At 38.3% G+C, this 15,277-nt stretch overlaps 1 protein-coding gene and 1 long non-coding RNA gene across 3 annotated transcripts in view; both read right to left on the bottom strand.

Moving 5' to 3' along the window:
• Positions 1–15,277, bottom strand: part of LOC121058537 — a 256,855-nt gene that overhangs the window by 124,381 nt on the left and 117,197 nt on the right. The window lies entirely within an intron of this gene.
• Positions 1–15,277, bottom strand: part of LOC121058530 (pseudouridine 5'-phosphatase) — an 84,341-nt gene that overhangs the window by 56,547 nt on the left and 12,517 nt on the right. The gene's annotated exons all lie outside the window — the stretch shown is intronic.

Here is a 15,277-nt window from a genome sequence, read left to right as displayed (position 1 = left end):
GAAAGGTGCTTTTGGTTTCCAAACTCATTTGTTTTTAAAAAATGTCAGCAAACAATCCTTTCTGTCTTCCCACAAAACAAATCATTGAAAAAGAAGGTCAATAACATTTAATTTAAAACCAAATGGAGGAAGAAAAGTCCTTTCAACTCTTGGTTTCACTTCAGCAAAGATCCTGAACAGTGGCTTTTCTACCAGTCTGTTTATCTTTTTGAGTGGTCTCCTTTGATACAAAGCAACTGTTGGTAACCATCCTTTAATTTCCTTCTCATGCCTTTCTTTGCTTTCTGTGTCTCTAAAGGTATGCTTATTGTTATTATCACTTAAACAATGAAAGGCAAAAGCAACAAAAGAAAGGAACTGCACTCATGAGATTTGTTTAGAGAGATCAGGGACTTCACTTGTCTCCATGTCCTTTGCCATGTAAAAAATACTATAATAGGGAAAATAAAATAGTGAAATTATTCATGAGCACATTGACTTACTTTCTGAATATATTCATGAGCACATTGACTTACTTTCTGAATATATAACAAGTAGGCAACAGCATTTGAATTATAAGCTTTAACATAGATACTATGAAAAGGTATACTACTACTGAAGAAAGAAAAGCAGAGCCGATGACTACAATACACCCAAAGACCTTCCCCTGCAGTCTGACAAAATGCTCACTGCTTAACCATAGTAATCTGCTTCTCCCGAGATCAGCAGATGGTTCCTATCTGGAATGAAATGAGAAACATCATCGCACCTATCATTGTGTGAGCACACAACAGTGCAGAAGACACGCTCTGCCACCTGCCAGAACACTCCCTTCCATTTCCCCTTCAGGAGGGATGCTGAGCCAAAGTAGCAGCAAGAGAACTAACACACCTGCCTGGGATGCTTAACAGAGCAGCGAACATTTCACAAAAACCTCTTCACTTAAAAATGAGAGAAAAATAATAACAGCACCTATACAAGTGTATGCAAATGCTTCTCAAACAGCTACACCTACGGAAAAAAAGTTAGGAGTAACCTGGAGAGCCATGAAACTCACGTGAAATGTACCACTACATCATTCTGTATCAGAAGAGACACAAATGACTTGGCTTTGAAAAGTGCTAAGCCGGCTAGCACCAGGAAGGAAAAAAAAAAACAACTGCTTGCTTGACACTGCCAGGTGGTACTCTTAGCAAGCTGAGATGGTGAGTTTAGAATATAATATTTAAAAATTCACAGTTCTCTCTTTCCTTTCTTTTGATGCATTGATTTTTCTTCACCAGGTGAAGGACAAAACTCTGACCCTAAATTGAAAATTGAAACTGAAAATTAATCCTCATCCTATTAAGCAATATATAACAAACTAAGCAGAAATAAAACAAAACAAGGAATTGAAAAAAAAAATGTAGAACATGAAAATTTTCCTATAGATTTGTGCAATAATTACATTAACCTAATTTGAAAGTGAATGACTCAACTGTATAGCTACTTAATTTAATAGCCTCCTGCATTTTAAATATCAGATACCAGACTTGTGAACTGAATTCTTTTTCTTCTAAAAGAAAGGCTTAACACTGTCCAGATTGCTGACCTAAAAATAATGTTATGCAATGTTACAGTTTGCAGACTGAAGAGCACTCATGACCAGCTTGGAGTCAAATATATTAAAATAATTAATTATTATCCTAATTGTATTGTGTTAGAATGTAGTTCTCTCAATGCTAATCAAAATGTTAAATAAAAATAACCAAACCCTGGCCAACACACAAATAATCAGTGAATATATTTAATTTAAATGTGAGTTAGTCTCACATATTGCTCATGTGCTTAAAGCAACGTAAATGCTCAAACAAGCAGATTCTCAGAAAGACTTTTATTCCCTTTCCTTATTTTACTTGCTCAAACAGACATGTTCCACTACAGCACATGAATAAAAACAGAAATCTGGAAAAAGGAAACCACATTCACACTCACACACACACTGCTTAATCGCCAATCAGAATCTGAGGAAACCACTTCTGGAAAAGACACAGTTCCTGCATACATTTAACAGATAATGACAAACAATCTTTTTGATTGAGGAAAGCAAAATCTGTATGTCCACCTTATAAATAGACAGCAGTAACTAAACACTAAATACCAATACAAATTCAAGACTTCCCATTCCCATTCAAACAGAGGAACATCAAAAAACTGGTTAACAAAATGTGAGGCAACACTACAGAGGACAGGCAGGTTCTTCAGGGATCCTTGGCAGAATGAAGACTGGCCACAGGGTTGTGGCTATAATTAGATATTTATTATTATGTAAAAATAAATTAGCAATCAGAGAATTATTATCTACAATTTCTAGCTCTTAATGTGGCATATAGTTACACAGAATTTCCAGGGTTCTCATCTACACAGGGTTTTCAGTCACCAGGATGGACCCTCTACAGATCAGGTCAACTTCTTATCAACCACTGTGTGACAATCATAAGTGAGACTCAGAGTTTTTGTGAAAGATCACAAGTCACTAACTCAGTCCTCGGAGGCAGAAGACGATGGTGGAGGCCACTGAGATCACAGGTTTTGCTGCCTAGCAGCAGTTCTGGTCCAAGTCCCACTCAGTGCTTGTAGCTGTTTGTATTTACAGACAGTGCTCCCTGTGTTGTCACATTTCCCTGTTCCAGGACGGGTCTCACCACATCCTGGTGACCCAGCAGTTGGGTATTGATAATATTGATGGGCTTCACCACCCTGTCAATGGGTGTCCCCCATGCTCTCTTGGTGACCCAACATCTGGGTCTTGATATCGCTAATGCCCTTAGCACCCTGACAGTGGGTGTCCTCACAGCCTGGGGCCAGAGAAGGGGAGAGGGAAGGTGGCAGGGGTATACATTAACAGACTGCTTACATATTGTGGATATTTGCTTTATTGCTGGTTATGCTAACCATCCTGCCAAGGGTCAGGAGCAGGGGGTACCAGTCACATGAACACAAGGTAGTCCAGTTTCTTCCCCCACTGTAACAAAAAATAATCCATTACATGTCTGACTAATCAGAGTTCAAGTACAGAAAGCAATCATAATTTCAAATTACTGCAAATCTGCAACACAGTTAGAAATCTAATGCACACAGATAGATATAAAACATCGATAAAATAAAACAACCAAGAGGAATTAGAAGTTCAATTAAAGTGCCTACTAGTATCTTAGACACCTTAATTTGTCCAAAACATCCACACACCTGATATTAAAAAAGGAACATTGGCAAGACTCGCACCTGACTAAAAGAGCAACTGAAGGCTTAGCCAGATGCCTACAGCATCCCAAATGGTAGCAAACATACGCATTTAAGCAAGTGAATCTGGCCCCAACTGCTAGCTCCCATCAGGAATATTTGTTGAGAAAACAGCAGGACACATGTGGCAGTAGTCTGTTCCAACAGAAGGTAGAAAAATTGAGACTTCTTAGGCCCTGCAACTTGCAGTAAATGTATAACCTCAGCTTTATTCTCTTCTGCTTTTCAAAATACTTTTCATCTTTCCATTTCTCATCCCTTGGCGTACCTTTTACAGGACATCATCAGCATGACTTACTGTCCATCCACTTGCTGCATTTCACTGGGAATGAGTGACATTCATTCTCTAGCCACATATCATCTTGTAGTCATTTTTATAGCAATCTTTCCTATACAGAAAGCACAGGCAGCCCCACTGGTGCTGTTTACAGTGTGTAAGAGCCGAACACAATAAATACAAATAAGGTGACAAGAATGACGGAGGCACTGGATTGCTCAGCTTGTGATCCGGCATCGAAATATGCTGGCACACATTCAGAAAAGCCTACAGGTCACTTGGCAGCAGACCACAGAGCAACACTTGAGTGTACGATCTGTTCACATCACTGCAGGTCAGAATTAGAAGTGCAGATCTACCTAGGTTAGGGATATAGCAGTCATCAATCAATTCAGTACCTAAACCGCAGCTTTATCGACTGCTTACCTACAGAAGAAGATGGCTTAAGACACAAGATTACGACTTCATGTCATGGTTTAGCCCCGGCAGGCAGCTCAGCACCACACAGCCACTCACTCACTCCCCAGGTGGGACAGAGGAAAGAACTGGACAAGTGAGAGAACTCCTGGGTTGAGATAAGGACAGCTTACTAGGTAAAGCAAAAGCCACACACGCAAGCAAGGCAAGACAAGGAACTCAATCGCTACTTCCCATTGGCAGGCAGGGGTTCAGCCACTTCCAGAAAAGCAGGGCTCAGCATATGTAATGGTTTCTTGGGAAGGCAAAATCCATCACTCCCCTTGTCCCCTCCTTCCTCCTCCTTTACCACAGCTTTTATTGCTGAGCATGTCGCCATATGGTAAGGGACATCTCTCTGGCCAGTCTGGGTCAGCTGTCCTGGCTGTGCCCCCCCAGCTCCTGGTGCACCCCAGCCTCCTCACTGGAAGGACAGCAAGAGAAGCTGAAAAGGCCTTGGCTCTGTGGAAGCACTGCTCTCCAAAAAAAAAAACAAACACTGGTGTGTTATCAAAACTATTTTAATGACAAATCCAAAACACAGAATCATATGAGCCCCTATGAAGAAAATTAATTCTATCCCAGCCAAAACCATGACACTTCATGAATGAATAAGGAACTTGATTTTTTTATATGCCTTCTGAATTTATGCAAATAATTTTATTATAAATCTAAAATAATATCTAATTTATCAAGGAGATGTGGCTATTATGCATAAAAGCTCATCTTAGGCATTGGTTCTGAATTCTTCTTTGAGTAACTAAGCCCATCTTTGCACTGAATTTCCCTAATGAAATATACCTATGATTAATAGGTATATTAGACACCATGAGTCTAAATAGAATTTTAGTTATATGAACTTGATATTTTCTAGTAAGACAAAATCCAATTCTGGACATATAAACTTTACAAGATTTTTATTTTGATGGGGATAGAGAGATGGTAAGGGAAAGGGAAAATTTTAATTTCAGCAAAAGGTTTCTTAGGTCCATAGTTGTGAAGCAGATTTTTTTCCTATGTAGAAGAGAACCATCTTCAGTATTCAGTTTAGGCAAATTTAAACATAAACAGTCATTTTTATCATGATTTTGGCCCGGGAATAAGAAAATCTCCTGAGATTTTGTCACCACCAATACTGAATGAACACACAAATTACTAGGATTTTGTATTCCTATCAGTCTTTCACAATATTCCTTTAAACCCCACAGGATATGTATGCAACAATGTAAGAAGCTATACAAATTACTAAAATGCTTGGTTGTGGTACAAGAGAGAAATATAATTATACACCAGAATATAATTATAGAAGTGGAAGTTTTTACTGGGCTTTTTGCAACTCAGTGACATTTAGCACGGTGCAAAGTTTTAACTTGCAAACAAATCTATGCAATTGTTGAAATGTGGAAAAACAGCATTCGAAAGAGCATTAGATGTTTCTTCTACTCGTGGAGTTATAGGAATAATACATGTTTATATTTTCTCTCATTTCTGAATTTAAACATAACACAGTCTTTGGTGTGTTTCTTCTCCCGCTATATCAGTGGAAGTGGGAAAGAACACAAGATTTAAACACAGTAATGGCAAAAACAAAATAGTGACAGATTTCCCAAAAGAAAGACCAATTCTGTCAAGTCTTGTCAATTATCACATGCAGAACTTATACAACAGCCCTCCAAGTTTCATGCGCCCCTACTCTGACATCTGCAAATCCATGAACTCACAATCACCCGCTCCTTCTCTCTCCAGCCTATGAAAGGTGCAGCTGATCAGCTCACTGACCAGTTGTGTCAAGTCTGTCAGACCCAGGAACACAACAAATGCTTCAGCACTGCACAAAAGCCAGGAAGGAGTGTCTCTGGGTAATGCTCTGTGCTCCATAGAGATTCATCATCAAGTCCGCTGCTCTGCAGCACCTCTCCCCACAGGCAGCACATGCTCTTTGCTTGTTTGATCACACAAGTGAACCAGTTCTTGAAAAGTCCATTTAACTAAGGATACAAGTATTTCCAAATGGTATGTCACAAAATTTAGGAGATGCCACTACCACAGTAAAACTTACCACAAACCTTGCAAGACCCACTGGTGCTTTTGATAAACAAGAAAAAAAAAAAAAAAGAAAAGAAAAAAAAAAGCCTGGAAAACCAATGGCCTTTGAACAGCAAACTTGGAATGGAATAAGGCATATTTTCTTAAACCAAAAAATAATTCAAGATATTATTATCCACAAAAAGTTTATCAATTACAGCTCCATCTTGAAAAATTGAGAAGGAAAGACTTATTATGTCAGATTGCTAAAATATAGAAATTCAACAGCATTATAAAAGCCAGTCACTGAAGGAGCAATAGACTATTCCACTGAATAAACCACGGTGCATAATTTATTCCCCATTCTTTTTCTATCCTTTACCATTTCTTTCAGTAGGAATCTGAGCCTTTCCCCTTAAGACTTCAGCAGTCAAACAAGAAAGACAAAAATAGCATTAACGATGCAAAAAAACACCCATCAGACCACTATACAACTGACACTAGAACAGATCTGAAGCTGCAGAACTGAGCTTAATCCACCCAGAGCCACTGAATAATTAGATGAAAGCTCCTGAGTTAGCAAAACAATCAGGAAGAGGGAAAAGGAGAATTTAAAGAATTTTTTTCTTTTTAAATAAACAATCTTTAGTAGACTTCTAGCCTGCAATTTGTGGCAAGAGGTCAGTCTTGCAGTTCCCTCCCAACACCTTTCCATTCACCCTTGCATTACTGTGAAAGCTACTTTAAAAATGCAAGAACTACAGCAATTCCTGACGCCTAAAAGGAGAAAAAACAGCAGTTTAACAGCTGACCTCAAAATCACTTACAGCAGTTTAGCAAGAGCAGGGATGAGGAAGGCAGGCAACAGAAATTACTTTTTGCACAATAGCCTAACTGTTACAGCACTGTCCAGAAAATGAGATTCAGCCTTTCAATCTATCCTTAGGATCTAAGCCTACTTCCCTAACATCCCATGAGATTTTTTTGTTATATATGATACACACAGACACACACAAAACTGATGGGGGGGAAGGAGGCGTTTTAAAGGCATCAGCCGCCTTTAAAACAGTAAAACAGGTAAGTGATAGCCAGTGAATCCAAATCAACCTGGAGCCTGTTGACTTAAGGGCTCATCAAAAGGATATGGGCTGAATCCCCTTAGCAAAGAGGGCCTCCTATGGACGTGAGGAACAGAAATGCTCTATTCTTTGCTGCATTCCTTCCAAATGAGCTTGCTTATGAAGACAAATGAAGTTACATTTACCAGCTTACAGGGACACCCATTTCAGTTGCTGTCACAGAAGGAAACAAACACGGCTTCTCCGCATGCCCAGCCAACCGATTTGAGCTGCGCCTCCATCTTGTGGCAGGCAGTGTTGGTGTCCCCAGCCAGCAGGCTGAATCCAAACACAGCCTGACCCACCAAACCAGTCAAAGGAAACCCTACTGCAGGATTTGTGTCCAATACATTTGGGCTGACCTACTTGCATAAACAGTACTGAGTAAGTTCATCTTATAATTACATGGAACTTAAGGAAGGTAAAACCTACATTAAAATAACTAGCAAGCACCAAATAATGTCTGCTTCAAAATCAGAAGCTAGCTGTAAGGAACAACTTATTCAGTAAACCACTTTACATGACTGATAAACCATAACTTCTGAAAGATAAAGAAAAAATAGTGACTATAATTGCTGAAAATTAAAATTACCACTCCAATTTGAGTAATGATTTGCAAATCATTATATTTTTGATTAGCACTTAGAAAAAAAAAATCAGTGAAATGATCCATTATTCATTTTAGTAGGACACAGGCAGAAGTCTGCTTTGGAGTTTTAATTTTTGCAAATCTTTCTTATTTATGTTGTACTGAATATTAATTTAAGTACACTCCAGGATATATGAATATGCTACACAGCGATTACTTCACTAAGTCCAGAGAAACACACTGCCACTGGCTAACTCACTCAAAGCACTATCAGTCTGCTTGCGCTTCTCTGATATGAGACGTTCTACCACAAATTCAAGTTATTGCTAACAGGCTTAAAAGGAAAGTAAGTTTAGTGTCCAAAAAATAATGGCTGCATAGAAATGTTCCCAAACAAGCATCACATATTTGCCCCTCTGGGCTTTTACTGCTGGGAGAATTCTTCCATGGCAGCTACAGAGGAAGCCAATTTCTCATTTTGTATGCAAGGAAACAACTTCTGTGGGGCGGGGAAGAAGCTTCTGAACAAATTCAAAATGCTCTTAGCTTGCATTAATAAAGCAGATATCTTAACACTATCTTGTTTTCACACATGCACCTTACTCTTCTTAATGCCACAGGGAACTGAAAGAAACAGATCAAGAATAAGCCATGCAAATACTTTTCTGATGCAGAGCTGTAAAAAACAAACAAACAAACAAACAAACAAAAAAACAGTCCACCAGCAATACAGCGTAGCACATGAGAAAGTAAAGACAAGTCGGTACTTCAGTTCTGGTAAATGAGGGAACCCCATTTGAAATAGCTGGCAATATATACGACTTAATTAAAAACTTTCCAAACTACATTTACTAAACATCAATTATGTGACAACACCTAATTAGTTTAAAAGGAGAAAAGCTATTGATTCATCGAAACAGACTAATTTGCTCTCGGGCATTCATGCAGGCCCTTAACCACCTAAAAAACCCACCTATGCGCACAGCAGTTGACAAAGTGCCTACACTGGCCTGCTCACTAGGGTGAAACCTGTGGCTGGCAAAGACTCAGCTTTTCAACGTGTGTATGAGAAGGCTGACCTGGGTAAGAGTTACACTGCCATTAGCATTTGAGCGACTAAATGGGGCAACAGTGTTATGCAAGGGCTATTTCATCCAGAAGAGCAACCACCAGCAGGTCCTGGAAGAATGGCTTACACCATGCTTAGAGGGAACTCGGCTGCTCGCCACGGGGGTCTCTCTTCTTCTCAATAGATTGCTGACATGCAGCAACAGCTCATTGACTTGAGGAAAGCAAAACAGGGTTTAAAAAGCTGTTCTGAAATGAGATGCTCCAAGGCACTCGGATAAAACTACCACACAAGGTAGATGAAAGCAAAAGGGTCACTACGTTACTGAAGTCAGCAGAAAAATAACCAAATCTATCTACTTAATTAAGATGTACTTCCTCCAGGAAAAGTTACAACATAACCTTCCCTGAACAAACAATCCAGAAATGATCTGTCTATCCCGCAACCTAAAAGCACACAACAATGGAAAAAGAAAAGTCTTCAAGACAGGGGAAAAGAATCAGAAAATGTTATCCCTCCCTACAAGATAAAAAATAAAAAGACCAAAACAAAAATTATCTTCAGTACACCACAGTTGTCTCCAAATATTGATTTCCTTATTATCAAAAAGCTTTTGCTTGCCCAGGAGACTACGTATATATGAAGACTCAGGCGAGCTGGGAATTCAACTTGTTTGACTTCCAGTGTTACATCTCTCTAAATCACTCTCTGGAATATAGCCCCAAAAGCCAATTTCCTAAATAGTGGAAACATTTCAAAAGACAGAGTGACTTTAATAGAAAAGAAAAATATTTTTCCAGTGTGGCCTTGAACAATGTTCTAAACTTAATTGCAGCAGTGTGTCAAAAACATACTGCCACAAGGGATGTGTAAAGGACTATAGATTAATAAAGCTAATCTCTTCCTTCCACTTAGGAGTGGCTAAAAAATTTGAAGTAAATCTGCTGATAGAGTAATTTCTCTGCGGAGGTAACATTTAAGAGGAAAAAACAAACATCATCACTGTGCTTGATTTTCCATGAGAGGCTGTTTGATCTTGGCTGTCTGCCTACTGTCTGGAGGAAAGTTTCAGAAATAGTGCATGACCTGATCACAGGATCTCCTTAATACCTGTATGCTAAGAACTCCTAACCCCAACTAGAAGCATTAACACAAAAACATTCGGACCTTTGAGATTCATGTGGCAGGTGTGATAGAGCAAAATGAAAATTATTGTTTTATGAGCTGTAACCACCGTTTGAAAACTGCAGATGAAACCTCAAAATCATGGTATAGATACCAGTTTAAGGTTCTCCCAACACCACCTAAGCATGGACACTTACCCAGGCAAGCCACCGTGGCCCCCTGAAGTCGTATGACCACAACCATCATCTCCCACGTCAGAGGCTGAGGCTGAGACTGGGGTCTTTCTCACAAAGCGCTGACAGACCCCATGTGGTGACAGCACGAGTTTTCCCCCTTTCCCTTCCCCAGACTGCACAGGAGGCAAGAGGTGGGCCCTAGCAGACTGTCCCAGGTCAGCGGGCAGCCCAGGGCAGGACCACACAAAGTTTAACAGTGGCCTGCCACGACGGATGGCACGGATCAGCTCTTCTTGTTTCCTAACACCATGGACAGAAGCAGTTACAAAAAAAAGCAGTTTGGCCAGAAAGGCTTTTAACAACTACGCCCCACTGAGGGCGAGGTACCAAAATGCCATGACGTTTCTGAGCTTCCTGAGCTCAAACGCTGTCGGCTCCCCAGCCCATGCCGAGGACACCCCACATGACAAGAGGAACTCTTCCCACTCTCAAGAAACGAAGCCTTTCTGCTGCTCAGCTGCAGTACGACTGCATCAGTACCAGGCCTCTCTATGACTATTCCCCACTAAATTGGCACCTGTAGAGTTCAGTATGCAATAACAGTTGTTTAATAGGATTCCCTTCATTTTCTTCATGAATATTCACACAGTAACTCTCAGGACAGCCCAAGCCCTGCTGCTAAAGAGCTGTAGTTTTCTTCCCGATACATATTTGAAATTTTGCTGAAAATCTTAAGCCTCTCTGTATGAATGAAGTCTACGTAGTAATACTAGTATACACTAACAGTAACAATATAGAATATGTTAGCCCCTACTAACTGGAAAACCTTGTAAGCATATTTTCAGTCAGAGGTTGGTTGTGAAAACTGTTGCAGTAGGTTATGTAATCTGCCCAAGACCTCTACCTCCCATCATAAAAAGTCTCCGCTTAAAATGGCAAATGCAGACTGATCAGGAAGACTGAACAACAAAAGCAAATACGAGGCATCTACTGCAGTTCCTGTGAGACACAGAGGAGACGTTTCAAAATTATATATTCAATGCAAATTACCTGTGAAATGGATTAAAACTAGCTCAGTTTGAAACCACCCCAGGGATCTCCATTTGGGAAAGAAAGGGAAAAAAAAAAAAAAAAAAAAGCATCAATCTTCCTCCACCATACACAAAAATAATTTTATTTCAGTAGAAGTGCTACAGAGACTTAAAATTTGGCACACATCAGGTACTTAAACATGGATGTACTGGACACAGTCCCAACTTCCAAGTAAAATATTTTAACTTTTAAATCTTTTCTCAGAGTGGCATTTCCTGGCAGAGACGATGTGACTGAGAACAGATTCTCTTCTCAAGTCCTGTTTTTGGATCAAACTAGGCCACTATTATGACACTTTATGGCATATATTCAGAGACGTGGTTTAATGGTGGACTTGGCAGTGCTAAGTTAAAGTTTGGACTAGATGATCTTAGAGGTCTTTTCCTACCTAAATGATTCTCTGATTCTACATTATGCTAACTGTAAACCAGAATTAGGTCTTCAAACGCTAAAATCCATTTAATCTAAACTCTTCTATCATTTGTTTAAAACATGAAAAAAAAATCTATTATTAGGAATGTTTTATTAAAAGGCATAAAACTTGTTCATGCTACAATCTTGAAAGAGCACAGTGATTACAAAATGTTGCAGACAGAGAACCTCACTAACAGACCAGACCCAATTTACACAAGGACTACAGGAGAAATATAAAGCTGGAAGAAGACTCTCTGACAGTAGCTGTTAAGGTTATATTTCAACTATCTCAAAGGGGGAGAGGCTGCATCTTACTTTCCTAGAGAGTGGTTCTGGGCATAATGGAAATGTTATGTTATGACTCTGTTTTGAGAATGTGACAGCTTAGAGTTACAAAAATCACAGCTGTGTATCCTGCTAAATGAAATAAAAAATACGTGTTCAGAGACTCAAACAGTGCAAGAAACTTTAGTCCCTCATTTCATTCTTCCATGTGATTAAAGTGCTAAAAATAAAAACATATTATGGACTGTACTAGTCGTCATTCCATTTTCACTCAATCTTTCTTCCCTTCTACCTCAGTTCTGCAAGCAGAGCTCAAAGTTTATATCTTGATTCACAAGCAGCTTCACCATCCCGTGGCTGATATTTAATAAGCCTGATGCAGGAGTTATTTCATTGGGGTGTGCTTAGTCCTACTGCAGCAACACTTACAGACGACAGGCTGACAAAGTACATACTCAGTAAATATGTAAGAGTAGCATTTTTACTCTCCTTCCAAAAGCAGCCCCAATTTCCTTCCCTCTAACTAAAAACAAAAGAAAAAAAAAACACCACCAACAACAAAAGAAAAACAAACAAACAAACAAACAAAAAACACCACCAAAAACAATGTCTTTCTCTCACTGCTCAAAATTAAGAACAAATCTACCAAAATCAATTAGGTTACAATGGTACAAGCAAGAAACAATCAAGGTCACTGTTTCTACATACAAATACCTTAAATAAGGTATGCATTTCCAACTCCATAGTAACTAACCTGAAATTAGATTTACAAAAAGAGAATCCATTGCTCCACAGCAACAATTTGCTATCAGTTTGCTTGTAAATAAGAAGATTGTTTCTAAAGGTGCATTGCAGGCAGCTAAATAGAAAATGGTGAGAATTTTAAGGAAATGCAGAAAAAAAAAAAATTAGTCTCTTTGATGAACAGGTGTGGTAAAAATAACTGCTAGAAGTCATTAATATAAGAATCACCTATGCAATTTTGTTCCATTCTGTCCTAAAGAAATAGTGCTTTTATTTTTCAATTCTAATGACAAGAATGAAATAAAGTTCTCCATAGTTTCTTGTTATTACAAGAAATCACTTTTGTTCAAAAAAAAAAAAAAAACCCTTTTTTTTTATATTAGTCTTCTCTATCTGCATGGGAAGTAATTTTCAAATAACACAGTTGGAAAACAGCTTTCCAGTTGTATTTTAATTTCTTATTAGAATACAGAACAGTTCCAATAAAGATCTCATGTCTCCTATTCCAAGCCTGAGTCCTGCAGACATGTAAGATATGCTTAAATAGAAGCAAGTTATCAGGCCAGGATATATATTTACTATCACTTAGCTATCCAGGCTTTACCATTTATGTGCCTAGACCCCACACCAAACATGAGAAGTAAGCCTCCTTAGCTTTACCTGGACATAAAGTGCACTGGCAGTTACTGTGGAATAGCTAGCATGTGCTGAGTCCTAAATAGCTCCAGATTTCCTCCAAAATTCTGTCAATTGTTTGTTTTGATTGTTTTTCTAAACACCAAACAATGGATCATTCATCTCTTAAAGGTCTTCAGAAGAGGAATGCAAGAAACAATGCTTTACTTTTTGGCTTTCTACTCTGAAGGGTATGTATTTTAAATATATAGTAACTATGAAAGTGTTCAGGAACAGCAGTATTCAGCTGCATCCAAACAGATCCAACACAAAATCTAGAATGAAGAAGTTACTTACATCTGAATATGAAATAACTCTAGAAAATGCCATGCTTAACAGACACTGTTCATTTTATCTTCCCTGAGCTCATTCTGGTAATTTTCTCCTGGTTAATCTAAAATTGAGCTTATAAACAGCAAAATAAAAAGTGTCTATTCCATTTACCAGATACACTGAACTGAGCCACTGGAACTTAAATGACTTTTAGACAAAAATATGAGTCCTAAAGGAATTTGACCCACTATGTTTTGAAACTATAAGAAGCACAACTGCATGTCCTAGACATATAAAGTTGCATATCTAGCCAAATGGGGTGACTTTCATGCTTCCTGAATGTAAGGTAAAAGAATTAGAAGGTATACACGTTGCCATAATAATAAAACAGCTGGTCACCAAAGGCCTTTATATTCTAAAAAGAGGCAAATACCCTAAAGGCCATTTCTAACCATCTCTGGATAGTAGTTTTCAAACAGACTGAAAAAAACAAAAATGAAAATCTGCTATTCTGTCCACAAGCTGAAAAGCCTCTTTTGTTGTTATTTGTCTGAAGAACAAATCCAACTATTAAAATAAATTTACAGAATCTAATTGTATGAAGTGTTGCAATCAAAGAAAACAGAGCTGAATGCTGTTAAACATTTCTGCAGTGCACAGTCTGAAAAGCAAAAAGCAGTTTTAGTCACTAAAGCTTGGAGAGGTTTTCTTTTCTTTTGTTAGGTTGACATATTTCATGGTGGCACTGCTACAGGTCTGTCAGCCTGTTATCACTTCTGCTACGAACCCTTATCTTCTATAGCTTTAAAACTGTTCCAGTAAAAAATAAATAAAAAAGAGATGATACAAACATTAAAGTTATTTCCTTAAGGCAAGAGATTTCTTCCGACAGTGCCATTTACCTTATTATAATTATCATTAATTCTAGAAAATTTATCACGTCTTGAGAGCTCTGCTCCCTCCACGGACTGTCAGAGAAGCTAAACTAAATCCTGAACTGAAAATGGGAAGCAGTTACATTGTCACTACAGAAGCCATCAAAATGCATCACCATCAGCCTGCGCAACCATTTCCTTGGTAGTCTACAAATGCCTCAAAGGCCCTGTTATAGACAATTCAAGTGGGTAATACGTTTTTCAAACTTAGACTACCATTAAGTATGTTTAAACAATATTTTAATCACTGATCTTTGGGAACTATTTTATTGAATATTTGATTCATGTTTCTGGGTCTATACTATCAATACAAAATTTTCACGGTGTGGAAAAAAGAAAATTCAGTATTTTTCTGATTTTAATTCTTTTGAGATATGTCTAGGAATAAGGTTAGAACATCAATAGAATATAATTTCTTGTACATACATATAGAATACAAAGCAGAGAACTGAAGCTCACAATTTCAGTATGCAAGATACTACAAGAAGTGCATGTGAAAGGTAAGCTAAATCTCTACTGAAGAGGACACGGAGGAAAAAAACATTCTGCTTTCCTTTTCTCAACATATAAATACAGAAATGTCTGGGTCAAAAAGCAACATTTGTTTTAGTCCCATGAAAGCTGCATGAAGGAAGAAAATGTGAATCTATTCCATGTTATAACTACAGTATTAGAAATGGGCATGGATAAACAGAGGAATAAATTCCATGGTTTTGCTGTAAAACTTAGAATATGAATTTCCTTTTTCCCTGTTAGCAGAAAG

The sequence above is a fragment of the Cygnus olor genome, chromosome 1 (assembly GCF_009769625.2).
Source record: "Cygnus olor isolate bCygOlo1 chromosome 1, bCygOlo1.pri.v2, whole genome shotgun sequence".
NCBI lineage: Eukaryota > Metazoa > Chordata > Aves > Anseriformes > Anatidae > Cygnus > Cygnus olor.
The sequence above is the reverse complement of the archived record's forward strand: the minus strand, read 5'-3'. Positions and strand labels throughout refer to the sequence as shown.